This window comes from Mesoplodon bidens (genome assembly GCF_964165515.1).
Source record: "Mesoplodon bidens genome assembly, chromosome: 15".
NCBI lineage: Eukaryota > Metazoa > Chordata > Mammalia > Artiodactyla > Ziphiidae > Mesoplodon > Mesoplodon bidens.
In genome coordinates, this window is record NC_138171.1 from 22,286,841 (window position 1) to 22,313,098 (window position 26,258).

The following is a 26,258-nucleotide window of genomic DNA, read 5'->3' on the forward strand; positions in this document are numbered from 1 at the left end:
CCACGTCAGCATTCTGTCTGCCCAGCACTGCTTTCCACCTGCCAAGATAGCACCAGCAGCACCCCTCTTCCTGAAATGCCTTTCAGGAAAATGAGAAGTGGATACCTCTTCTGGAAAAGAGCAGGGTACCAGGTCTTAGAAAACCACACCCTGCAATTCTGCCAGTCGTCGTGGCTCCTAGTGTGAAATGGTTGCTCATGTGGTACCTGGTAAACCACAAGATCCCATGAGGCCTAGGTCTGGGCTTCTTTAGGAACTGGTCTGTGCCCTGCTCTGTGCCTCAGTTTCCTTGGAGGTAAGATGTGGGCTTTGGAGCAAACACAGTCTTCCTACCCCTAATATACTGGGAATCCTTTCTCCGAGGATCTTCGGGTCCTCCTGGATGCATTTGAGGAAGGTGATTGAGCTCTGGGAAGGTGGCACTGCCCTTGCAGGGCAGCCTGCATATGCTTTATGCTTTAATGATTGTACCACATGCACCTAGATATGCCTCTGTCAGGAAGCCTTCCTGGACTCTTCCCTCTCCCTAGAGATCCAGTTGCCTCGATGACTTCACTCAGCCCTCTGTTGAGTGCTAGCGCTAGTGGTCATGCAGACTTTCTCTTTCGCAGTGATTGGGCTCCCCCCACCTCCCTAGGGGGCTTGCATTGTTATTTAATCCGAGGTACTTGTCAGAATCCTGTACAGGAGCAGGCCTTGGGGTCACACAGTGGACAAGGTGGGCCATCTCTGCCATCAGGGAGTCATCCAAGCTAATGGGAAAGGGGATGACCTTGGGCAGATAATCCCACAGATAGATATAATATGGACTGTGGCAGGTGCCCTAAGAGGAGTCTAGGGGGGGACCTGGTGTGGGCTGGGGAGGACTGATGTTCAGGCTGAGACCTGAGGACAAGTGTAAATGTTGGAGCAGTGAAATAACAAATGAGATGTTATTTCTCACCATCTAATCAAGCATCTCTGCTTACAGCTGAAGAGACTGGGCTGAAAGCAAACTGAAGGACCACCAGTATCTGGCTGCCCTGGAGGGCTGTATCGGGAGATTAGTGAGGAGGCTGAAGGTTGACGTGTTGGTGGCGGTCCCCCAAACTCAGTCCTGAGTGAGAAGTCTTCAGTTTCCAACTGACTGGAGCCATCACAGACAAGGATCTGACGGGAGCAGGGGGTGACCCAATCAGAACAGCATTTAATTTAAGGTGGGATTTTTTTCAGTAGGGAACAGGATAGCATTTGAGCAGTAACAGCAGCAGGACTGTCAAGAAGGTCACTGCCCTGTCTAGATCATTGGGAATGGGAGAAGTAGATCCAAGGAGCCACGGTGGGTGAGGAGGGGAAGGCAGGAGAGAGAGCAGGCCAGGGAGGGAGGACACGGAAAGATGAGAGACTCCCGTTGAATAGCTGCAGGAAGTGAGGTCAGGGAGGGGTCGTCCCTTGTGTTCAGTTGGCTGCCGGAGCCAGAACCCAGTCTCCTGGCGTCTGTTGCAAAGCTCACCCCTCATCCCCCCAGTCCCCTAAAGGGAGAAAGAGTCACTGCTCTGAAAAGCGGGAGGAACTAAGCAGTGCTCTCCTCAGCAAGCCAGGGAAGGCGATCCTGACTAAAAGGGGCAGAGTTTGGTCTGCCAGGCTTCAGGGAGAGAATTCCATATCGCGAGAAAAACTTTGATTATAGAGCGGGCTCAAGATGAAGGGGAGGAGCTGGCTGAGCAGCAGCTGGAGACTTCAGACAGAAGCCCTGGGTCTCCCTCTCGGGACTCAGTGGGCGTGGACTTGGGGAACAGTTTAGGACCGACAAACCTTGAGCGACGAGGTTTCGGGGAGCCCGGGCCCTATGCCCCCGCCTCTTTGACCACACCTCCCTGAGCCTCAGTTTCCTCACTGGCAAAACAGAGATGGTAACACCCCCTGTAGCCTGGCTCAAGGCCAAGTCTTCACAAATGTTACTGCCTCTCTTCTGTGCCTTCCCACCCTCCACCGACTCTTACTGGGCTCAGGCTACACAGGGATGCGGTCTGATCATCCAGCTCTCCCACTCATTCATTCCCGCACCTGATAAGACCGTGCCCTCTGTGAGGAGCACCTGCAGCAGCGGGGAGGGCATCGAGACAGTCCTGCAGGCGCATGATTACCGTGCTGTGTCATCGGGGCTGTGTGGAGTTAGGGAGAGACCTCATTTGCGAGGCCGTATGTCAGCACCTCACCGTGAATTCCCTTAATTATTTTTTACAATCCCCGAAATGACAAGAGCCTAAAAGGGAGAGGAACACCTAGACGGTGCTCTTTCCTGAGAGGCCAGAACCCTGGCTTTGCATCCCTGCTTGGCCCCCAGCTCGCCTAGGACCGTCCATGGATTTTTCCCTCTTGGAAAGAAATCACTGCCTATTCGGCCTCCTCCTCATGAGGACCCGGTGCGGGGATGTTTGAGAGTGCCCTGTCAGATACGGGGTAAGCACGAACCTTCTCCACAGACCAACCCTTTGAGCGGTTCTGGCCTCTCACCTCTTTTCCTGGACAACTTGTGGAGAGTCTACAGGGGGACACCTCACAGCTTCTTCCGAAGCTAACCTCTGCCAATCCCCGCCCCACACTGCTAGTGGCCGCCCTCTAGGGCAGGGCAGGGAGCTGAGCCCCTGGGCCTGATCCCCACCCCCTTGCCACGTGACCTTGCTCTCCTCTGCTCATTCTTCTCCAGGCACCGCCCCCCAACGCCCGCCCCCATTTCCCCATCTGTTCACCTAGGAGGGGCTGGCCCAGGAAGTCTTTAACGTTTCCAAAGCCATCTTCTGTGAAATATCAGTGAACTTTATCCTCGTTATTTCAGTCCTAAAGGTATTGGTTGAAAGACTGTTAAGACAAGCAAGCATTTAATCAAAGGGTTTTTTGCATTAAAGAATAAACTTTACATCTCTGGGGTGCAGAAGTGTCAAGAATCTTAGAGTCAGAGCAGACTTGGGAGGGTCTCTGAGGGAGGAAGACAAACATAGCCCTTCCTTGGTTCCCTGTTGCTTGTGGTCCTGACTCAGCTTGGCCGTCAAAGCCCTGCACCACCACCCTTGAGGGTGGGGGCTTGATCTTTGTCCCTTGACCAGGCACAGTACCTCCCTGACCAGGCCTGGCATAGAACCTGCTGGTTGGCTGGCCAGGGGCGTGGATGGGTGGAAGGCTCAGTCAGTCAATCTCTAGACTCCCTAAGGAGTGAAGTGGCCCTCACTCTCCTAGAAGTGAGGGAATTCGGTTTGCCTCCCAAGTCTCCCCTTGGCAACTCTGAAGTGGCAGTATTTTCCAGCCTCTAAGCTCACATTTTACACACAGATATCACAGACACTAATATGTCACCAAAGATACGTGAGAAGAACCTTGTAAAAGGCTCTATAGCCTGGTATCCTTCCTGTGGCAACAGGTGGCTGTGAATCCCCTCCCCTCCCTGGGCCTCAGTTTCCCCATGTGTACAATGAAGCAGTTGGACTAGATAATCCTTGAGTTCCTTTCTAGCTCTAGCATCACCCTCCGATGCCCTGGTACCCAGAACAGTAATTGGACAAGGGGCATGGTGACCCCAGGATCTGGGTCAGTCCACAGCTTGGAGCATGGTGGAATCGATGGCTGCAGCCCCCTGGAAGCTGAACGTGGCAGGAACGGGCTGAGAGATTTTTTGACTGACGGTGAAATGTCCTGGCAGAGTCTGTGCAGGTAGGTTGATGCAGGGGAGGGGAGGGGTTGGGCTGTCCCTCCCTTGTGGTCCCCGAGTAACATTTCCTTGCAGAGTCAGAAGCTTCCAGCACTGTTTGTTGGGTGCCAGCTAGATTCAGCCACTCATATTGGCAAAGTGGGTGAGCCGTCTTTCCGCACACTGTCCTGGCAGGGCTTGCAGAAAGACTTTCTGCTGCCACCCCTTAAATGCTTCCCTGCATTTCATTGTTATTGTGTCTAGAATCATACCTTCCTATAGCCTTTTGGTTCCCTGTCCAGGTGGCATATTCTCTGAGGATGTTGTGGTCCTGATGCCATAATCAGCCAGGAACAACTTAGCTCATTGTCAGAGCCACAAGGGGAGGACTTGTCCAAAGTTGGAACTCTGACTATTGAAAGAAAAATAATCCATTTTCAACCTCACCTCAGAGCACACCCCCAAATTCAAAAACTTTTGATCAGAAAGGAGACAGAAACCCATTAAAAACCAGAGAGAAAAAAAAAAAAACAGAGAAAAAAGGAATTTGATATTTAAAGTGTCTGAAAGGGGGAGCCCCTCTAAGCTAAAAAGCAACAAAATGCAAGAACGCAAAGACCAACCAATTTGAATACATCAAAACTAAGTATTTCCAAAGTCAAACAATATCACAAGCAGAACCAAAAGGCAGAGTGGGTAAACTATTTGCAGATCCATACTGTGTAAAAGATCACACACAAAACCTTAACAGTAAAAATGCAACAGGTAGGTATGTAATTCATATAAACAGTTTACAGAAGAAGAAATAGAACTGACCAAATTTTCTGAAAAAATATTCAATTTCACTAATTACAGAAGATCAAAGATAAAAAACAAAAAAGAAGCACTAGTTTTCACCAACAAATTAGGGGAAAAAAGTTTAAGAATACTCAATGCTGGTGAGGATACAGTGGAAGAGGCGCTAAGTGCAAAGGGGAATGTGAATTGGTGTAACTTTTTGGAAAGTAATATGATAGTCAAAGAGAGGAGAGAGATGAAAGTTTCAAGAAAGGGCAAATGGCCTATATATTTATACAACATTTATTGAGTGTCTACTTTGTGTCAGGCATGGTGCTGGGTGTTAAAATGTGAAGATAAATAAGATATATTGTCTGCTCTTGGGCACACAGTCAAAGAGGTAGAAAAACACACAGGTTCTAAAATGATATGTAGTAAGAAGGCCAGAGATATGCTTGGGACACATGCAAAGCATGGAGCAGCTGGGGTGGGTGGTACAAGTGTGAAGCTTTATGGGAGTATCCAGGGAGTTTCCTAGAAGAGGTGCCTGGATGAGTAGGAGTTATTCAGGTAGAGGGCAGAGACAGAAGTGAGAGGCGTCATGGATGAACTCATAGACAGGGTTGCCAAAGTGTGAAATAAGAGGCAGGGGATGGAGAAGGCGGGACCAGATCACCTAGTGCCATGACTGTCTAGTTGAAGAGTTTGGTCTTTTTCCTCTTGACAACAGGGAGTCACTGAAGCATTTTGAGTGGGCAGGTGCCATGGTAAGATTTCTGTTTTAAGATGATGACTCTGGTTACTTGGAGACATTTGGAGGTGTGAGAACCAGTGAGGAGATGATTGCTTTGGTCCAGGTAGAGAGGGCAAGGCCTGAATTAGGGTGGGGGCCAAGAGGATGAAGAGAAGGTAAAGTTAGGAGAAGCTGCTGACTGACTGTTGCTGGGGTCAAAGAAAGAGAGTCAAGGATGCCTCCCCTGTTTGTGTCTTGGGAGGATAGGAGAATACCCAGGAGAAAGAGCAGGCTTGGGGGGCTAGAAGAGGATCGTTGAGCTCAGTTTTGGACAAGTTGAATGAAAGGTGGGCATCCAGGTGGAGACGGCCTGTGAGGAGCTAAGAGAGAGCTTGGATCCCAGCAGAGATTTGAATGAAAGATTTGGGTTGTGACTGGTGGCAGTTGTGGCCATGGACTTTTGTGAGCTGCCCTAGGAGAATGTGGCAGCTGAGAAGAGAAAGGGGGTCTAAGACGGAGAACGTCTCCCCCACTTAAGGGTGGGCAGAGAGAAAGAAAAGCCCACAAAGGCAAAAGAGAAAGCAGAAAGATATAGAAAAAGCACCTGGAGCCTGTGTTGGCATGGAAACCCAGGGATGTGGAGCGTTTCCAAGAGAGAATAATCAGCCGACAAAAGAGAAAAGCCAGTTAAGTAAGGACTGAGGGCCCACTGGATGGAGCAATTAGGGGCCCCTTAGATCCTCACAGGAGCAGTTCCTGTGAGAGATGGGTCAGAAGCCCCCACGAGGTGGGGAGAGGAAAGTGAAAGGAGGAGGGAAAGCAGGCAGCATGGCACCTGTCCTGGGGAGTTTGGAATATGGGGGAGAAGCTGCTAGGGCTGTGATTTGGGTCAGGATGAAATTCTGGGCTGGGCTGAGAGGAAACAAGGATAGACATGATGGAAAAGAGGTTGAAAGGGCTGTTGTCACCTAAAGTCCTCTTGTCTGTATAAATCAGAGGCAAGATCAAAGGGCATGGGCGGTAAGGAGGAAAAATGGCTATTGGTGACCTTGACTAGAGCTGTTGTCAAGTGAGAAAGTCTACGTGCCAGTTTGGAGCTCACAGAGGAAGTGTGGACATCCCCCTAGGGGGTAGATGGAGAACTAGGAGAAGGTGCGGAGCTCATGGAGCAGGGCCAGACTCTGAGCTGTGACTGACACTTCAGGGATGGATGCAGGAAGAGGATGCTGCTGAGGAGACTGAGCAGCAGTGGCCGGAGGAGAGGACCGAAAAAGTGGGGGCCCTAGAAGCCCAGGGAGGAGAGAGTTTCCAGAGGTCAGGGTGGCCATTTATGTGCCAGATGCACAGAAGTCAGGGGAGGTGAGAGCATCCCGGGGACCTGGGCTTTGGGGACTTGGGGGGAGAAGCCCAACTGGGTGGGGGTGATCTGGAGACTGGCTGAGAAAGCAGGAGGAAAAGGGAGACCTGAGAGGACAGAAGTTTCTAGAAGGTGCTGTTTCTTTTTTTTTTTTTTTTTTTTTTTTTTTTAATTTTTTAAATTAGTTTCTGCTTTATAACAGAAGGTGCTGTTTCTTACACACTGACATTTGGAGGGAGGAGGGCTATGCGAGGACAGAAGAGCAGGGACAGGTAACGAACGGGGCCCCCGGAGCAGTGGGATTAAGTGTATAGGTGAAGGGATTAGTTGTGTTCGTGGAAAGGGGAAAAATTAAATCATGTACATTTTACCAAGTAACCTGATCTCTGTGTTTTTCTGGAGGTTGTTTTTCTGCCCTCCCAGTACTGACTACAGCTCTAATTAGCAGTAGTTTCATCCTGCCTGATGTCTGGGGCTGTGTCTTATTCATTTTTGTACCTTTCGGTACCTAGCAACAGGCAGCGAGCTAGGTAGAGACAGAATAATTATTTTCTGCTTGAAATCAAATGTCTGAAATGGAGGTTCAGAATTTTTTAACCACAAAGATTTCGTGACAAATACCAAGGAATTAACAAAGAGGGAAATAAGAGTCAAGCTGTCTGTATGTGAGGCTGTCTGGGTCTCAGGAAATGCACTCTTCACTCTGGTGTGGGCACAGCTCTTTACAGTTTTTATGGTGAGGTTGTGACCATTGTCTCATCTGGTCATGGCAAACCCACTCTCCTTCCCCTAGTGAGGCGGACAGCTACCTTTAGTCCCATTTCACAGGTTAGGAAGCTGAGACCCAGAGAGGCAGGATAGAGGGAAGGAATGATGGGCATTGAAGTCGGTGGGGATAGGGCACAGTCTTGAATGCTTCATTCAGGGTCTTCACCACCACTACCTGGTGGTATCTCCTAGACATCGAGTAATTCTATTTTTTCCAATGTTTTTCCAAAGAGGGAGCCTTGGTCTAACTGGCTGAGCTCGAGCCTCATGCCATCCTCTGACAGGACTGGGGTGGTGAGAGGCAAGACCTGAAGGAGAGGCCTCTGTGGCTTCTATGTGAGAGAGCATCCCATGTCCCACCACAGCCACGTAAAATAGGGAACAGGAAGTCTCCCTAAACAAGCATTGTTAGGGTGGAATAAGGGATGCTAGAAAGCCCAACCCCCCCCCCGCCCCCAGACATCCATTATAGGAAGTAACCAGGCAGAGGCAGGGAGACCTGTTAGGAGGCCAGGGTCCAGATAAGAGAGGGAGAGCCCTGAACTAGACCAGTAGATATGGAAATAGATCCAAAACTTGGAGATAAAAACCAGAAATGATGGATCATTAGCTATTAGGGGGAGAGAGAGGGTGAAGACAAAGACTCCCATGTGTCTTGGGTAGACGGTGGAGAGACCTCTGGGAAGGGGACCACAGCATGGGGAGCCAGTTTGAGGGGCAAGACAGTGGTCTCAGATACAGCCAAGGGGTCAGGGTCATAGCCAAGTGGAGCCCAGCAGGCACTTGGATCAAGGGTCTGGGGCTCAGGAAGAGATGCTACTGGAAGTACTGGCCCAGGGCCATGACCGCTCGAGTAATGGGAACCCGGAGAATGAGTGAGATCACCAGAGAATGGGGCAGGGCCCAGGGCAGAATCATGAGTTACAGTGACATTTGAAGAACCAATCAAGGTGTGGGTAGGCGACAAAGGAGAAAGAAAAGGAAAGGCCTGAGGCATGCGACAACCAACCAGAAGAGTGGGTTGCCATGGAAACCAAGGTAGTGAAGAGTTTCAAGGAGAAAGTGATCAACACTGTCAAATGCAGCAGAGAATTCCAGTAAGATAAAGACAGGATTTTTTTCTTTAGATTTGATGATGAGTAAGCTTTTGATGACCTTAATAAGAGCATTTTGGAGGAGTGATGGGGCATAAGCTTAAATAATGTTGAGATGTGAGGGAGAGGTGAATCTGTCGCCGAGAGTCCTTTGAGGAATCTGGAAAGAAGACTTGGAGATGTGAAGGACAGGGGTGGGAGAGTTGAGCGTAGGAAAGACAGGAGCAAGTTCACAGGCAGATGTCAACGCTCAAACGTGACGTGTTGTTTAGTGACAACAAAAGTTTATTCATTCTACATATTCTAGTTTACCACCTATTTTGTGCCTGGCATTGTGCCTAGCACTGTGGATTCTGTGGTGAATGAGTTATAATAGGCAGATTTCCTGTTCTCATGGAGCTCGTGTGGTAGTAGGGGAGAAAGACGTGAATTAGATAATCGCACACATAAATGTGTAACTTTTGACAGGCACTCCAAAAGAAAGGTACCAAGTGCTGGAGGGTGCACAACAAGGGGACCTGCCCTAGGCCAACTCCAGGAGGCTTCCCTGAGGATGTGACACTTGAACCAAGTTAAGGAGACAGAGTTAACTGGACAGAACAAATTGGAGAAGAGCATTCGGGGCAGAGGGAACAGTGTGTGCAAAGCGAGGTGCTGTGAGACCAGAGAGGCAGGCAGTGCTGGCTGGGCAGAGTTTTAGAGGCCAGGGCTGAGCTCCTGTGTCCATCCTGAGAGTGAGGGACGCGTGCCTGAGGCCTGCCCTAGTATTTCCTGTGATCTGAGACTCTGGCTGGTCCATGGAGAAGTCATTAGAGGAATCACGGATAGAGTTAGGTAGACCAGTTAGGGAGCTTCTGTCTGGACACAACACATTCTGGTCAGTCTTGGTGCTGGATGGATTGAAGAGGGGGAGGGAGAAGGGGAGGTATTCCAGAAATCCCCTGAGTTTCTGGCTTGCCTTACTGGTGACGTGGCAGTGCTTTTCTACAAAGAAACTAGGCCTGTGAGGCAGACCCCAAGTCTGGTGGTAGACAGCTGAGGCACCCAAGCTGGGACATGGGGAGGAGGTGGCTGAATGCATGGACCTGGAACACAGAGTGAGACCGGTTCAGAACTCCTGAGGGGTCCTGAGTGGAAATGTGAATTGAAGTGGTATCAGGTTTCTGGAGCATTCTGAGGGGATGAGGGAGGCTGAGGAAGAAGAAGCCAGGCACCAACAACTGGGGCCTGTAAAAGGAAAGAACGACCCTCCTAAGGTACAGAAAAGAAAGGGCCAGAGAGGTCTTTCAGCAGAAAGATGGAGTGGTCATCAGTGGGTATGTGCAGAAAGGTCAGGGGTCAAGGGCACATCCACAAGCCCCTTTGATGTGCAACTGCACAATCACCATAGTGCCCCTGGAATTGGGCAGCCAGGGGTCCCTGCTGATTGCCACCTCCAGGGCCCATGGGAGACCTTCTGGGGACCTTAACGGAGGCAGCTTGTGCCGGGGGTGATTCAGGAGAGGAAGGAGAGAGGCAGCAAAGTCTAGGCCCTTTAAATTAAATTTTAGTCTTCAAGGAAAGAGCAGTGCTGGCATATGAATATTCTGAGGGAAGGGAGCCTGAGTAATGGAGTGATTAAGGATGGAGACAGTGAAATGAGTTCCCACAGGGGTTGGGTTCAAGTGTGGTGATGGATAAATTAGTTTGCGGCAATAATGTGTATTTGACTGAATGGGGCAAAATTTAGTTATTTACCTTTTAGAGGGTAACTTGATCTCCATGTTCTTTGGGGAGCTTTTATCTGACCTATGTACCAACTACAGCTCTAATTAGCACCATTTTTATCCTGTCTCATGGCTGGGATCCTGTCTTCTTATTTTTTGTGTTTCTCAGCACCTAGCAACAGGCAGTAAGCTCTTTGGGTGCTGAATCAATATTATCTGCCTTGGAATAAAACATCTGAAGTCAACATTCACACTTTTTGACCAGGAAGAATCTGTAACGATTCTCCGGAATTAAGATGCAGGAAAGAATTGGGGTATTAAGTCATGGTGGCAGGGGTTTGCATGGGTGGGTAGGTGGAGAAAAAGTAGAGAAGTTGGCTCTCCTCATCCTCATAAGCTCTGTGCCATTTATGCATGTTCACATTCATCATCTCATGTGAACTTCACCTTCCCCCACAAGCGACAGAGCATCACCCTACATCATAGAGGAGGGAACAGAAACTGGAGAAGCAAGTGCCTTTCTGACATAGAGCACAAGTAGCAGGAGCTGGATTCAACCTCAGTCCATCCAGGATCACAGTCCTTCTTCCCAGGACCAAGTTGAGCTGAGAGGAAGAGGAAGAGGGGTCTGTGAGGTCCAGGTGGAGACGCTCCGCAGGCACGTGCGGAAGCTTGGAGGTATGGTCCGACTGGAAACAGGATATTAAAGCATCATATCAAACTGCGGTGATAACATCTGCAGTGCTAGCTAGCACTAGAGCAGGTAGCACTCTTGTCTAAGAAACCTCCCCCCCCACATGAGTGATACATACATTCTGTATTTACATTGAAGCCCTCTGTATTTTTTTAAAATGTTTTTCTTTAACCCATCTGAAACGGATTTCCGTGTATGGTGTGACATAGAGATCTAATTTGATCTTTTTTCCAAATGGATAACCAGTTGGCTAAGCATCATTTATTGTCCCAACACTATCTTTTCTCCCAGTTCCCTATGTCTGCCCTCTGTTCAGGTCTGTTGATCTGTTTGTCTACTTCTGGGCCAATACCAGATTTTAATGAGCAAAAGCTTGATCTTACTACCCAGTAAGTTAAGCACCCCTCCCTTCCTTGCCCTTTATTCTTTTTTAAAATTACTTTGGTCGTATTGCACATTTACTTTTTCATACATGCTTTAGAATCAGCTTGTCAAAGTTCCATGAAAAAAATCCTGTGGGAATTTTGTGTGGGATTTCATTGAAGGGAGAAATAACATCTTTAGGATATCAGTTCTTCCCATCTGTGAACACGGTATCTGTCTCCATTTAATCAAAGTCTTATTTGTTTGGTTTGATTTTTAATGCCTTTTAATAAAGGTTGGTCGCTTTTGTCATAAAGGTTTTTCACATTTCTTATTAGGTTTATTCCTGAGTACCTTATCAGTTCTGCTCCTTCTGTGAGTGTAAAAGGTTCTTCTTTTTTCTTTTTGCTTTCCAAATTTTAATCAATTTACTAATGACGATGCTTCATTCACAGACACACACTCGGGGTAAATGTGCTTTGTCCCTGGGCACACAAATGAGAGCACAGCACACGTATAAAGTAGAACTAATTGGCTGGAAATGAATTAGAATTTTTGAATTAAAATTTAATTATACAAGTAATACATGAATACATTTTCCTTTAAATAAAATTAGAGTATTACAGATAAAGAAGTCTCTACTGAACACCCCCCCACCCTTAGATCCCTCTCCCCCTCCTGAGGTAGCTGCTCTTAGCCTTTTGCTGTTCATCCAAAATGTTTTCCAATGCCCATTGAAACACATCTTCTGTTCTCTTTTCGTGTGTTTGTTTGCACAGACATGATGTGTACAAGCTGGAGGTGTTGCTCTCAGCTTAGTGCACCCTGTGGGACTCCTGGTGTAGCCGACGTGCCCTGCCGAAGTGTTCCTTGCAGCTGGCGACTGGTGGCCTTAGGATTACACCATGTTTGATTTTCTTGTTTCCTACTGATTGACTATTAAAATGTTTCCAGTGTCGTTCCATTAAGACAAACCTGTAAGAGCATCTTATAATTGTTCATTTTGCACATGTACAAGTATTTCTCTGGGATAGATACTTAGAAATGGAACTGATGGGTCACAGGGTATTCATATCTTAAATTCTAATAGAAATTTCTAAAGTGTTCTCCAAATTGCCTTCTAATGTAATCTCCTGCTAGCAGCGTGTGTGTGTCCATTTCCCCAGACCATGTCCAAGTTTTCCATTTTTAACCAGTCTGATGAGTGAGAAATAGTATCTTGCTTTAATTGGCATTTTTCTGAATTACCTGCAAGACTGAAGTCTTCATGTGTTTACTGTCCATTTTCATTTCCTCCTCTGGATTGCTTGTGCATATCCTTTGCCTGTTTCTTTTTTTTTTTTAAGCTTTTTTTTGTCTTTTTGCTATTGATTTTTAAGAGTTCTTTATTTGAATATTAATACTTCGTCATGTATATCGCAGATGTTTTCTACATTGTGATTTGTGTCATTTAATTGTGCAGTATCCTTTTGTCTTAGAGAAATTTTAACTTTGATATGATCAAATTTATCAATCTTACTTTTGGGCCATTTTTACAGTCTTATTTAAGAAAGTATTCCCTGTATCAAGGTCATAAGTATTTACTGTATTTCCTTCTCTAAAATTTATAGTTTCTGTATATATACATATTTAAGCCCTTATACTATATACAAAAAATAAATTCCATATGCACAAATCTTAGGATCTAACTTTAATTCCTCCCCATTCCCCCCAAATGGATAGGTAATTGTCCCAACACTATTTATGGAATAATATATCATTTCTCCACTGATTTAAAACTGCTGCCCCTGCCTGACACTAAATTCCAATGCAGGTCTGTGTCAGAGCTCTTCCTGGTCCACTGATCTATTTGTCTACTCCTGAGCTTGATAATATGCTTTGCTAACTGGCAGGACAAATCCCACCCTCTCTGTTGTTTTTGTAAAATTGCCTTGATCATCTTTGCATATTTGAATTTTAAAATAGCCTGTCAAGTTTCAGGAAAAATTCTGCTGGGATTTTAATTAGGATCACATTGAGTTTTAGGTAAGTTTGAAGAAAATTGGCACCTTTATCATATTTGAGTCTTCTGCCAATGCTCGTTGCTATTGTCTCTCAGTTCCGGTCACTCTTATGTCTTTCAGGGTAGTTTTATGGTTTTCTCTAAAGTCTTGCATATTTCTTGATAAATTTATTCCTAGGTTTATTACAGGTTTTGTTGTCAACTGTGAATAGGGTCTCCTCTCCCTTTATTTGTTTGGTCCTTGTTTTTCCATATTTCATTTTAACCTGTTTACCGATCAGTGGGCTTGACTTGCAGACACACACGCAAAGTGAACATTCTTCCTCCGGGTGCACAAATATGCAAGCACCACCAAACACACAGAGCCGGCATAATTGGCTGAAAACAAATTAGAATCTTTTCAGATTATACTTTAATTAACGAAGTAAAGCATGAATACATTTTCCTTTTGAAAGTAGAACAATATGAATGTAACTAAAGTTTCCTTTGGTCACCTGAGATCCTGGTGCCTTCCCCCTCCACAGAGGTGGCCACTGTTCAGAGTGTTATGTTTTGCCTTCCATAGTAAATATATAGATAGTATTTATGGAGGTATTTTGAATAAATTATACCATGTCATAGGTTTTAAAGTGTATCCTGTGTTTTTCACTTAATCTTATATTTTGGGATCTACCCATGACCGTGATGTAGCAGCTCTTCATGCTTTTTAACAGCCGTACAGTATAGTACTCCTTCCCGTGACTGTACCATGTTTCCCCTTCTCTGACATCCATAGACCCTGAGGGGTTCCTCCCCTCCACCCCCTATAATGAAGAATGCTGCCGGTAACATCTTGGCACCTGCCTGCTCCAGAAATGTTTCTATAGGGTAGGTACTGAGAGTGGAACTCTGGTCTCTATTGGTGTCCACTGTTTTAGTTTCAGTAGACACAGCCCAGGTTGTCTTCTGAAGTTGCAGTGCCAGTTTAAGCTCCTTCCACAAGTAAATGTAAATCTTCCTTTTTCCAGACCATTGCCAGCTTTTAAAGGTTATGGATCTGATGGATGAAAGAAAGTGGTTTCTTCTTGGTTTCATTTGTGTTTTCCTGGTCACGCTGTGGTCTCCTCCTGGGCATCCTGGCCATTTATATTTCTTCTCATTGGGATCATCTGTGCATCTCCTTTGTCCATCTTTCTTCTGTGTTGTTTTTTTCTTATTGATTTACAGGATTTCTTTATGTATTTTTTATATTAATTCCCTGTCTACTCTATGCATTGCACATAATTCTCTACCATTCTGACCCCTGTCATTTTAGCTATGTTGTATCTTTCATTACAGAACTTTTCATTTCTTTGTCAAATTTAGGATCTTATCTTGCCTTAAGAAGGCCCTCCTGGGGACTTCCCTGGTGGTCCAGTGGTTAAGTCTCCACGCTCCCAATGCAGGGGGCCTGGGTTCGATCCTTGGTTAGGGAGCTAGATTCCACATGCATGCCTCAACTAAGAGCCCGCATGCCACAACTAAGAGTCCGCATGCCACAACTAAAGATCCCATGTGCCTCAACTAAGACCCAATGCAGCCAAATAAATAAAATATTTTTTAAAAAAAGAAGTCCCTCGGGCTTCCCTGGTGGCGCAGTGGTTGGGAGTCCGCCTGCCGATGCAGGGGACACGGGTTCGTGTCCCGGTCCGGGAAGATCCCACATGCTACGGAGCGGCTGGGCCCGTGAGCCATGGCCGCTGGGCCTGCGTGTCTGGAGCCTGTGCTCCGCGGCAGGAGAGGCCACAGCAGTGAGGGGTCCGCGTACCGCGGGAAAAAAAAAAAAAAAAAAAAGTCCCTCCCTGTACTAAGATCACAACCATTTTTCCTGTATTTTTTCTAAAGCTTTCGTAGTTTTCTTTCTTGCATATATATTTTACATTATTTTACTATTTTCACATTTAAGTCTTTACTGCATATGAAGCTAATTTTAAGTGTGATATCAGTGCTTTATTTTAATAAATTTCAAAACTGATAACCAATTTTTTCAATACCGTTTATTGGATAATCTGTCATTTCTTCAGTAATTTAAAATTGCTGCCTCTGCCTGACACTAAATTCCAATGTGGGTCTATGTCAGAGCTCTTTCTGGTCCACTGATCTATTTGTCTACTCCTGAGCTTGATAATATGCTTTGCTAACTGGCAGGACAAATCCCACCCTCTCTGTTGTTTTTGTAAAATTGCCTTGATCATCCTTGCATATTTGTCCCACCACATGAATTTTAAAATAGCCTGTCAAGTTTCAGGAAAAATTCTGCTGGGATTTTAATTGGGATCACATTGAGTTTTAGGTAAGTTTGAAGAAAATTGGCACCTTTATCATATTTGAGTCTTCTGCCAATGCTCGTTGCTATTATCTCTCAGTTCCGGTCACTCTCATGTCTTTCAGGGAAGTTTTATGGTTTTCTCTAAAGTCTTGCATATTTCTTGATAAATTTATTCCTAGGTTTATTACAGGTTTTGTTGTCAGCTGTGAATAGGGTCTCCTCTCCCTTTATTTGTTTGGCCCTTGTTTTTCCATATTTCATTTCAACCTGTTTACCGATTAGTGGGCTTGACTTGCAGACACACACGCAAAGTGAACATTCTTCCTCCGGGTGCACAAATACGCAAGCACCACCAAACACACAGAGCCGGCATAATTGGCTGAAAACAAATTAGAATCTTTTCAGATTATACTTTAATTAACGAAGTAAAGCATGAATACATTTTCCTTTTGAAAGTAGGACAATATGAATGTAACTAAAGTTTCCTTTGGCCACCCTCTGAAATCCTAGTTTCCCTCCCTCCCCCACAGTTTTATGTGTCTCCTTCCATAGAAATGTATATATAAGTATCGATGGAGGTATTTTGAATGAATCATCCCACTCTATAGAGATTTTACTGTAAGCTGTGTTTTTTCACTCCATCTTATATTTCTAAGATACACTGACACAAATAGCTCTTGGCAGTTCCTTTTAGTAGCTGTGTTATATTCATTCCCATGAATGTGCTACCTTTTTCCTTCCTAAATTCCATGGACATTTAGTTGCATCCTTTTCTTTCCTCCATCATAAGCAGCGCCACAAGAAACAGCCTTACACGTGCCTCTTCTGTAATGTGTCTCTAGGGTAGTGATTGAGAAGTGGAATTTGTGTTCTCAGGGTTCCCACATTTTTAGTTTTAGACGTTACCAAAGTGTCCTCCATAATTTCTGTACCATTTAAACTTCTAGCCAGAGGGTATGGGAGGACTCCCCACACCATAAGTGATTGTTTTAAATGTTTGCCAATTTGCTGGGTGAAAAACTGAATCATTTTTTAAAGTTTATACATAACTGTTTGCTAGTGAGATTTTCATATGTGTTTTAGGCATTTGTATTTTCTCTTTTCTGAATGATCTGTTCATTTTTGCTCATTTAAAAAATTAGGTTGTTTGTCCTTATCTTATTGATTTTTGAGTTTCCTAATACAATCTGGATGTTAATCTTTTGTGTGTGTGTGTGTGTGTATATATATATATATATATATATATATATATATATATATATATATATATATATATATATATATATATGGCAAATGTTTTCTTCCAGCTTGTCTGTTGCCTTCAAATTTTGTAGGGGCTTTTTTGTTAGACAGAAGTTATCAATTTTGACATAATCAAATTTATCCATCTTTTCCTTTATTCCTTGTATTTATATGTCATGTTTAGGCCTTTCTTACTCCTAATACTCTATTCCTTTCTAGTAATTTTGTTTTATTTGGATCTTTTTTTTTTTTTTGCAGTACGTGGGCCTCTCACTGTTGTGGCTTCTCCCGTTGCGGAGCACAGGCTCCGGACGCGCAGGCTCAGCGGCCATGGCTCACGGACCCAGCCCCTCCGCAGCATGTGGGATCTTCCCAGACCGGGGCACGAACCCGCGTCCCCTGCATTAGCAGGCGGACTCTCAACCACTGCGCCACCAGGGGAGCCCTATTTGGGTCTTTAATGCAGCTGGAATATATGTTTATGACTGAAATGAGATATGATCTAACCTTTCTGCAAACATACAGCTGATTATTGCAACATGACAGACTGTCTAGTTCCTTCTCTCTCCATTGATCTGAAGTGAAACTCCCTCATATACTGAATTGCCATGTCTAGGTAGGTCTGAGGCGCTGGTTCTCTTTCACCAGTCTATATATTTCTGTCTGCATCAGACTGTTTTATCCACTCTAGCTTGCGACCACCTTTTGATATCTGTTAAGTAAAATGCTCCATTTCATTGTGCTTCCTGTTCACTTAACTCAGCTAACTATTACTGCACGTTAACTCCTCCACATGAATTTTAAAACCTGCTCGTCAAGTTCTGTGAATTTAAAGATTAATTTGGGGAAAATCAACATCAGTACAATCCTGAGTCTTTCAGTCCATGAACACAGCATAGCCCTGCACTCATTCTGATCATCATGTCTGCCCTTTAGTCCCATTTTATGGTTTTCTCCATAACGAACCTACCAATTTCCTGCTGGGTTTATTCCTATAGTTTTTATTGTTGTTGTGAATGAGTTCTCTCTGCACCCCATTTTGTTTTTCTTTTGCTTGCTACATTTTTTTTTGAATCCACTAATCACTGTACTTCATTCATAGACACACACAAAGTAAACGTTCTTCCTTCCCGGACACAGACGTGCAAGCACTGCCAAACACACAGAGATGGCATAATTGGCTGAAAATGAATGGGAATTTTTTCAAATTAAAGTTTAATGACATAAGCGCAACATGAATATATTCTCCTTTTTAAGAAACAGAACATTGCAGATGAATCTAAAGTCCCTTTTGGCCACCCACTGCCATCCCATTTCCTTCTTACCCAGAGGTTGCTACTGTAATGGGCCCAATGTACACTTTTCTAGACTCTCTAAAAATCTGTAAATACATAGGTAGGTACCCACAGGAAGTTACATGGTATAGTTGTCTCAAGTAATGAGAATTTTATCTTTTCCTTTTCACTTTTCATTGATACTCAATTTTTGTATTGACCTGGATTTTATTATGGTTACAGAACAGAATATCAGTCTCATCATCCATCACGATGTGATGACCAGTGACTTTCTGTAGCCAAACCATAGGCAGATCTGAAAGTAAAGATGTAGAAGCTGGGAGATAGCAGTGGAAGGAAGGGGTCAGAGGACTGACAGGGACGGTAACGGGAGGCCCAGGAGCGTCTGTGGACACACAGTGGAGTCAGGAGTGAAGGGGCAAGTAGGTTTCTTAAAATTAAAAAGATAACCAACAGAGGTGCTTGACACCTGTGGTGGGAGAAGCAGGGATGGAGGGGAGTCGTTTCCAAGTGACCCAAAGCCTAATCTGCCACATGGCACATCAGTGGGTCTTATGAACTATTTAGAAATAGGGTATCATAGATGCTGGTCAGAAAACTCTCATGACCCGATTTTGACTAGGATCTTGTGGACATTGTCAGGCAGCTTCAAGGAAGCACTTTCCTCCCTGGTTAAAGGGATGCATCTGGAGAGCTTTATTGGTCCTGCCCCTTCCTTTCTGCCTAGGTGCTGTTGGGTAAAAACGTGATACTTGGAGCTCTGACAGCCATCTTGTGACCAGGAGGGGAAGGCCAGGAGATGCAACCCTGTGCTGACTCAGTTCGGACACCTGGCACCACTGACTTCTGGACTTTCTTTGAAATAAATAAAATGGTCTTACTGTTTAGGCCACTCTTGGGTGTTTTGTTAGATGCTGGTGAAAGCATCCTTCCTAATGCAAGGGATCTAATTGTTTCTTAGAGCTGAGAGGTGACCTCGAGGAACAGATCACATACTCTGGGGTGAGAGTTTGGGGATGGGGAGAAGGCAGAGAAGGCTGCTCTTCTATCCTCTTGGATTTTTTTTTTTTTTAACAATTGTGTATGTATTACATGGAAAGAAACAGAAGACTTGTTTTAAAACAGTTCTGATAAGAAGTGTATCAAGATGTGAACAGTGGTTGCCTCTGGGTACTTTGGGTACTTAGCAATTTTCTAAGATGTCCACAAATTATTTTTGCAATTAAAAAAATGCAAAGACCCAAGTTCTTAGGAGATAAAACACGAGAGAGGTAAGTTTTCGGGGGTTTTTTTGTTTTCTTTTTTTAATAAATTTATTTATTTTATTTATTTTTGGCTGCACTGGGTCTTCGTTGCTGCTCACGGGCTTTCTCTAGTTGCGGCAAGCATGGGCTACTTTTCGTTGCAGTGGGCAGGCCTCTCATTGCAGTGGCTTCTCTTGTTGTGGAGCACAGGCTCTAGGCACGCGGGCTTCAGTAGTTGTGGCGTGCGGGCTCAGTAGTTGCGGCTCAGGGGCTCCAGAGCACAGGCTCAGCAGCTGTGGTGCATGGGCCCAGCTGCTCCGCAGCATGTGGGATCTTCCCGGACCGGGGCACGAACCCGTGTCCCCTGCATTGGCAGGCGGGCTCTCAACCACTGCGCCACCAGGGAAGCCCAAGAGAGGTAAGTTTTGATATAGGAAAGGGAAGGGCCCAGAGTTTAGAAGAGACTGCCCAGGTGAAATCCTAGATAAAGACTTGGATTCAAAAGACTTGAGAGCTGCGAGATTGGGGGGAGATGAGGGGAGCAGGCAGAGTAGGTGTGGATTTCATCCCTCACCTGATCCCCATGAGGCCAGCAGCCTCCATGGGATACACCAAGGACAGAAATGAGTTCAGCATGTGTGGGGCACACAGGTTTGGGGCCTGGATGCAACACGAGGGAGAGCAGTGACCTGTGTGTCATGCTGAGGAATTTGGGCTTTTATCCCAAGGGTAGTGAGGAGCCAGTGAACGTGCTTAAGCAGAGAGACCGATGTGATCACGTTTTCATTTAGTCATGTTTCTTTGCCAGTGAAAAAAAACTCACACCATCTCAGACAGAAACAGAACTTGATTGGCTTCTGTAGCCAAACCATAGGCAGGCTAGTTGGGCGTCCAGGTCCCCTGAAGCCAGAGACTTGACTTTCAGACCCTTGCTCTCCGATCTCCATGTCTCCATGTCTCGCCGCATGCCAGCCCCACCCTCCCAGACCTGCTTCTCCACATGCTGGCATTCATGGCTACCGATGTTTTCCATTCCTCAGGTTCGTGACCAAAAGAGCCCGAGGTGAGAGTGCAGGAATTTGGTTAAGAGGCAGTCAGTGATGGCCAATAAGGTGGGTAATGTAATAAGAAGGTGAACTTTGTTCAAAACGGGACAGCAAAATGATTTTCCAGGAGAGTTTGCATTGGTCTAGGTAAAGAAAACAATAAATAAGTCCTGTCACCCCTCTGGCTGCCTGCAGAAAAGGGTTTGAAGGGGCCCCCCACAAGCCTGGAGGCAGGGAGAACATATAAGAGGCCGCCACAGCTGTCCAGGTGAGAAGGGAAGCAGTGCCGAGCTAAACAACGCGGCACGTGGCGAGGAGGTGGATTGAAGAGACGATTAGAAGTAGAAATAGGAGCCCCGGGGCCAACCAAGCACGAGAGAGGAGAGAAGATGAAAAGTTGAAGATGGCCCCAGTTTGCTGGCCCAGAAACTGCCACAAACAGATACAGCTGTATTGCCAAAATACAGTTTATTTCTCCATGACTCAAGGTCACTCTTACCCCCCCTCCTTTTCTGTTCAGTAGCACAAACTTAGTCGGTTTGAGGTAAATGCAGTCACATCTGGACGTTCCCTGGGTCTCTCTTAAGTAGATTCTTGGTCCACTTTCAGCTTCTCCACTTTCCACCACTGCTTCCCTTCTCGTTAAGGGTGGTCCATGTTCTGGGCTCTCCTATTTTGTCCTGGTCCCAGGGTGTACATCTGATTCTGGATCCCAGGCTCTATCTACTGCCATCCACTGAACCAAGACGTCCCCACCGAACCCTTGCCCTGACCACAACACACTTCCAAGTCCACCAGCTACACTCACGCTGTACCCTATACCCTCATCATGATCACCTTGCTACAGGGACACAGAGGACTGTGGAGGACACCCCCAGGCCCATCTGTCAAACACCTGCTCCCATCAGGGCTGTCAGCCTCTCCAGCCCTTGCTGGGAGGTGTTGGTCTCCTGGCAAACACCATGAGGAACCAGGCAATATCCCCTTCTGCTCTGGGATAGCCCCAAATTTCTTTCGGGAGATCTAGCATCTACTGTTAGTTCTGTCTCCATGTGATTCCCCTCCTCCCTCTAGCTGGTCAAACTTTTATCCCTTGCAGGCAGAAAGACAGCTTCTGCATTCTTCCCTGTTTCCTGTTCATGACATCAATTTCAAGTTCTGAGTCTCTTGGGTTCTTTTCTCTTTACAAAAGATCAGTGACCACAACCAAACACCTTGTCTCTGTTGTAGGTTTCAAGAGACTATTTGAAATCACTGACTGTTTTTCTCATTGCCTTCATGCTGTAACAACCCAAATCCTCCCCCAAAGCTCTGACTGAATGGAGAGAGAGTAACCATGGTAGCTAGTCTCCAAAGATGGCCACCGTCAATTCCTGCCCTCCCTGTATGCACATACTACTCCTCACATCAAGAGGTAGAGTCTATATACTTTCCCTCCCTGTGAATCTGGGCTGCCACTAGTGTTTCCTTGGCCGATAGAACATAGGGCCAATAACAGAAAAGACATTCTGGGACTTGGGAGACTAGGTCATTGGGAGCCTTGTAGCTTCCGCACAGGCCTCTTGAAACACTTGGTCTTGGGACATTCCCTCTTGCAACCCAGCTGCCATGTTGTGAGAAGTCCAACCCCTATGGTGAATCCACATGTGAGCACTCCGATCAACAGCCCCGGCTGCCAGCTGTGTGAATGAGCCATCTTGCACAGTAAGCCCAGTTGAGCCTTCGATGACTCAAGCCCCAGCTGCCTTCTGACCGCAACTGCATGAATAACTTTAAGCAAGAACCACCCAGCTGAGCCCTGTCAACACCCAGAACCATGAGAAATAATAAATTGTGTTTTCAAGTCACTAAAGTTTGGACCTGTTTGTTACGCATTAAAACAGTGACAGGCAAGGAAGTGGGGGTGGTGGGGGTGGGAAACACATTGAGAAACATACAGAATAGTGTCCTACTACACAGCATGTAAGTGGACCATTATAACACAGTATGGTAAGTGCAATAATGAAACACAGATACGTATAGAACTTTCCAGAGCAGGTGACCACTGGTCTGATTTCTTAAAGATGAGTAGGAATAAGCAAGGTAGAAGGGACTGGAAGGACATTCCAAGCAAAGGAAGCAGCACAAGCTAAGCCCCAGAAGTGAGGCGAAGCAAGAATGAGCTTCAGGGCATTTGGTGTTCCTGGAATACTAGAGAAGAAAGATGGAATGAGAAGAGTGGATTGCAGACGTGGACAGAGATCAGACCCTTCAGGGCCTTGGCTGCCCTCCGCATCAAGGAGTTTGGACACCATCCTGCAGTCAGTGGATGCTATTTTTTACACTAGCGATATGTTCAGATTTGTGGTGTGGGAAAATCACTGTGGGAGCCAGTGTGAAGGCTAGATTTGGAAAGTGATGGTCTCTGGGTAGGGAGATCAATTAAGAGACTCTGGTTATGGTCCAGGTAAGATAGGATGAGACCTGACCTGGAGCAACGGCAAGAGGGATGGACGGAACTCAAAAACCTTTAGAAAATAAAGTCAGAAATGCATGGTGATTTTTGGCTGTTGGGATGAAAGAACCAAGGGTGATTCCGATGTGTCTTGGGTGGGGCCCTCAGTGGATGGCGGGGAGGTGCTTGGGAGGGGAAGCACAGCATGGGGGGCAGTTTGAGGGGGCTCAGTCTCAGGTAGAGCTGGGCTGGGGGCACTGCCATGTGGGCCCCAGCAGGCAGCTGGATCCCAGTCCAGGAAGAGATTTGACTGGAGGGGCTGACCCAGGGACAGAGGGTAACAGGAACTCTAGGAGTGAGTAAGATCGCCAGGGAGAGAATGGGAGAGGACCCAGGGCACAATTGTGAGTTATGGTGACATTTGAGGGGCTGACTGACGTGTGGGCGGTTGACAAAGGAGAGAGAGAAGGAAGGACCTGAGGGATGAGATAAACAGCTAGGAGAGGGGGTTGCCAAGGCAACCAAGGTAGTGAAGAGTTTCAAGGAGAAAGTAATCAACACTCTGATATGGCCCAAATCTCAGAAAAATAAGAAGCAAAGCCCTTTGAATTTAGCAATCAGGGGGCTATTATGAACCTCAGCAAGTACTGTTTTGGGGGGTGAAGGGGTAAAAGCTAGTTTACAGGGGCAATGGAGTGAATGGGTGGAGGAGACGCAGACCTCTCCTGAGACTGGATGACTAGGGGAGGAGTTGGGTGGCAGCAAGAAAAATGCGAGTGATCAACGGAGGATTTTTGAAAATCAGAGACCCTAGAATTTTCTCTTCTTGAAAAAGGGCATCAGCAGAGAGGGAGAGGATGAAAAGAGGAATGATTTATGAGCTGGGATCCATCTTCTGAACCCAGCTGAAAGGAAACAAGTGGGCATGATTGGAGATGCCTCGAGGGAGGAGAGGGAACCATGGAGAAGACTCCCTGTGATGCCCTTTCTGATCCTGAAAAACCTGATGGCAAGGTTGTTTACATTGTCAAATTCTGCAGGGTGGTTAAGACTGATAACAAAGGGAAAAGGTGCATTGAACTGAGTGGCTAGAGGGTCATTTGGTGACTGTTCTGGATACTCTTCACTGACCCCTCCAGAGCCATTCCCTTTTTGCATCCTGTTCCGTGCCCTGGATGACCAACCTTTATACCACCCATGCTTTCTACCCTCTGGTTTCTAGTTGCGTTTGACCAATGGAGGAACCAGTGGGAGAGTCGAGGGGGAAGGAGAGTGAGGTTCTCCTGGCTGCCTTCCTATGGGCTGTGGGTTGGCAGTGACTACCATCCTTTACTCATGGCCACAGGTGGGGTCCTTTTCTTAAAGCCACAGCTTTCTCTCCAGGTTCTGAAATCCCACACCCTTCTCTCCTCTCTTCAGGCCTAGAGGTACTGATGGCTTCCAACTGTTGCTCATCTCTGGGTCCTTTGTCATCTCTTGGAACCCTTCATCCTGCCACACTTTGTGAATAGTCCTTTCATTAAAATAATTTCAGTTGGGCTTCCCTGGTGGCGCAGTAGTTGAGAGTCCACCTGCCGATGCAGGGGACATGGGTTCGTGTCCCGGTCCAGGAAGATCCCACATGCCGCAGAGCGGCTAGGCCCGTGAGCCATGGCCACTGAGCCTGTGCGTCCGGAGCCTGTGCTCCGCAACGGGAGAGGCCACAACAGTGAGAGGCCCACGTACCGCAAAAATAAATAAATAAATAAAAATAATTTCAGTTAAATCCTTTGGGTGCACCACCCTACCAGAATCTTGACTGAATCAGTGGTTCATCTAAGCACTGGGACAGATGCTTGGGAAGGTACACAATGCTGAGCAAAGACAGACATTGTCTCTCCCCACATGGAACTGCCAGTCCAGCGAGGAAGCCAGATATTAATCAAGACAATAAAGAAATCCCTAATTTTAAACTCTGATAGGTGCCATGGAGAAATCTTCCTAGATCAGAGAAGTAACATTTGATCAGAGGAGTGGACGTTAACTAGAAATGAGAAGAGCTTTGCATATAAGGATACAGCATGTGTGAAGCCCTGTGCTAGGAGGGTGGTACGTTCCAGAAACCGGAGGCCATCATGGCTGCAGCACTTATCGGGAAGAACGATTTTGACACAAGTGACAGAAAACCCAACTCAAAAATGCTTAAACAATAAGAGATTTATTATCACACATAATGAGGAGTCCCAAGGGAGGCAGCTCTAATGTCATCAAGGACCCAGTTTCTGTCCATCTTTCAGTTCTCCCATCCTCTGCTTATGGGCTCCTGTCCCCATGGTCACAAGATGGCTGCAGCCACTCCAGGCATTGTATCCACCATACCAACATCCAGAGATGGATGAAAGAAAGTGGTTCTTCCTTAAACTGATACTTCTTTTTGAGGACTAAGAAACCCTTCCCAGAAGACTCTACCACCACCAACTCTTATTGATTAGATTTGCACCACATGCCCACTCAGAAGCCAGTCACTGACAAGAGGAATAGGCCTGCCCTTTGTGACTCTCATAGATCAATCTATGTCACCTGGAGTGGTTTCTGTTAGCAAGAACCAAAGAGAAATGACTGTCAGGTAGGAACAATGTCAGAGAGCGAGGGACCGTGGTGTATGGTGAAGCTGGAGATATCAAAGTCGATCTTTCTCGAAGAGCCATTGAATGATTTCAAGTAGGAGGTGGGCATGACAAAGGTGTGTATTCTTAAAGGACCCCTCTGGCTGCTCTGTGAAGATTGGATCACTGGAAGGAAGGGTGGATTAGAGGAGACCGATTGGCAGGCAACTGCAGTGGATCAAATGAGAGATGTTGGCTTGGACTAAGCTACTGGTGATCATGATGGAAACAGTTAGGAGGTAAGATCCACCGGCCTCACGACGGGATGTCTCAGGTGAAGTAGGAGGAGATTCTAGGTGACTGCCAAGTGTCTACTACCGTAGCGGCGTTGTCATTCTCCAAAATAGGTGGACTTCCCTGGTGGCGCAGTGGTTGGGAATCTGCCTGTCAACGAAGGGCACACCAGCTCGATCCCTGCTCTGGGAAGATCCCACGTGCCGCGGAGCAACTAAGCCCGTGCGCCGCAAATACTGAGCCTGCGCTCTAAAGCCCATGAGACGCAACTACTGAAGCCTGCACGCCTGGAGCCTGTGCTCCACAACAAGAGAGGCCACCGCAGTGAGAAGCCCCTGCGCCACAACGAAGAGTGACCCCCGCTCGCCGCAACTAAAGAAAGCCCGCACGCAGCAACAAAGAACCAATGCTGCCCAAAAAATCTTTTTTTAATTAAAAATTAATTAATTAATTTTTAAAAAAGTAGGAAACAGCAAATGAGGATAACTGGGGGGAAGAAGGATTAGGAATTTGAACTAAAAAAGGGTAATCAAGTGATTCAAAACAGACCAGGAGTTTCGTTTCGGTCACAGGGTTGAGATGTCTGAGATGCTGGTAGATATTTGGCTCTCGGGTTCTGGAGCTCAGGGTAGAGCTCTGCATTGCACATGGGAGGGTAGTCATTAAAGAGAAG

General features: G+C 46.3%; 1 long non-coding RNA gene across 1 annotated transcript; it reads left to right on the forward strand.

Annotated features, from left to right (window-relative positions):
- The first annotated feature begins 1,678 nt into the window (after window positions 1–1,678).
- LOC308628493 lies at window positions 1,679–13,059 on the forward strand. The gene is made up of 3 exons (XR_014017533.1): window positions 1,679–3,687; window positions 10,560–10,777; window positions 11,936–13,059. It is a non-coding gene; the product is annotated as an uncharacterized lncRNA (long non-coding RNA).
- The last annotated feature ends 13,199 nt before the right edge of the window (window positions 13,060–26,258 follow it).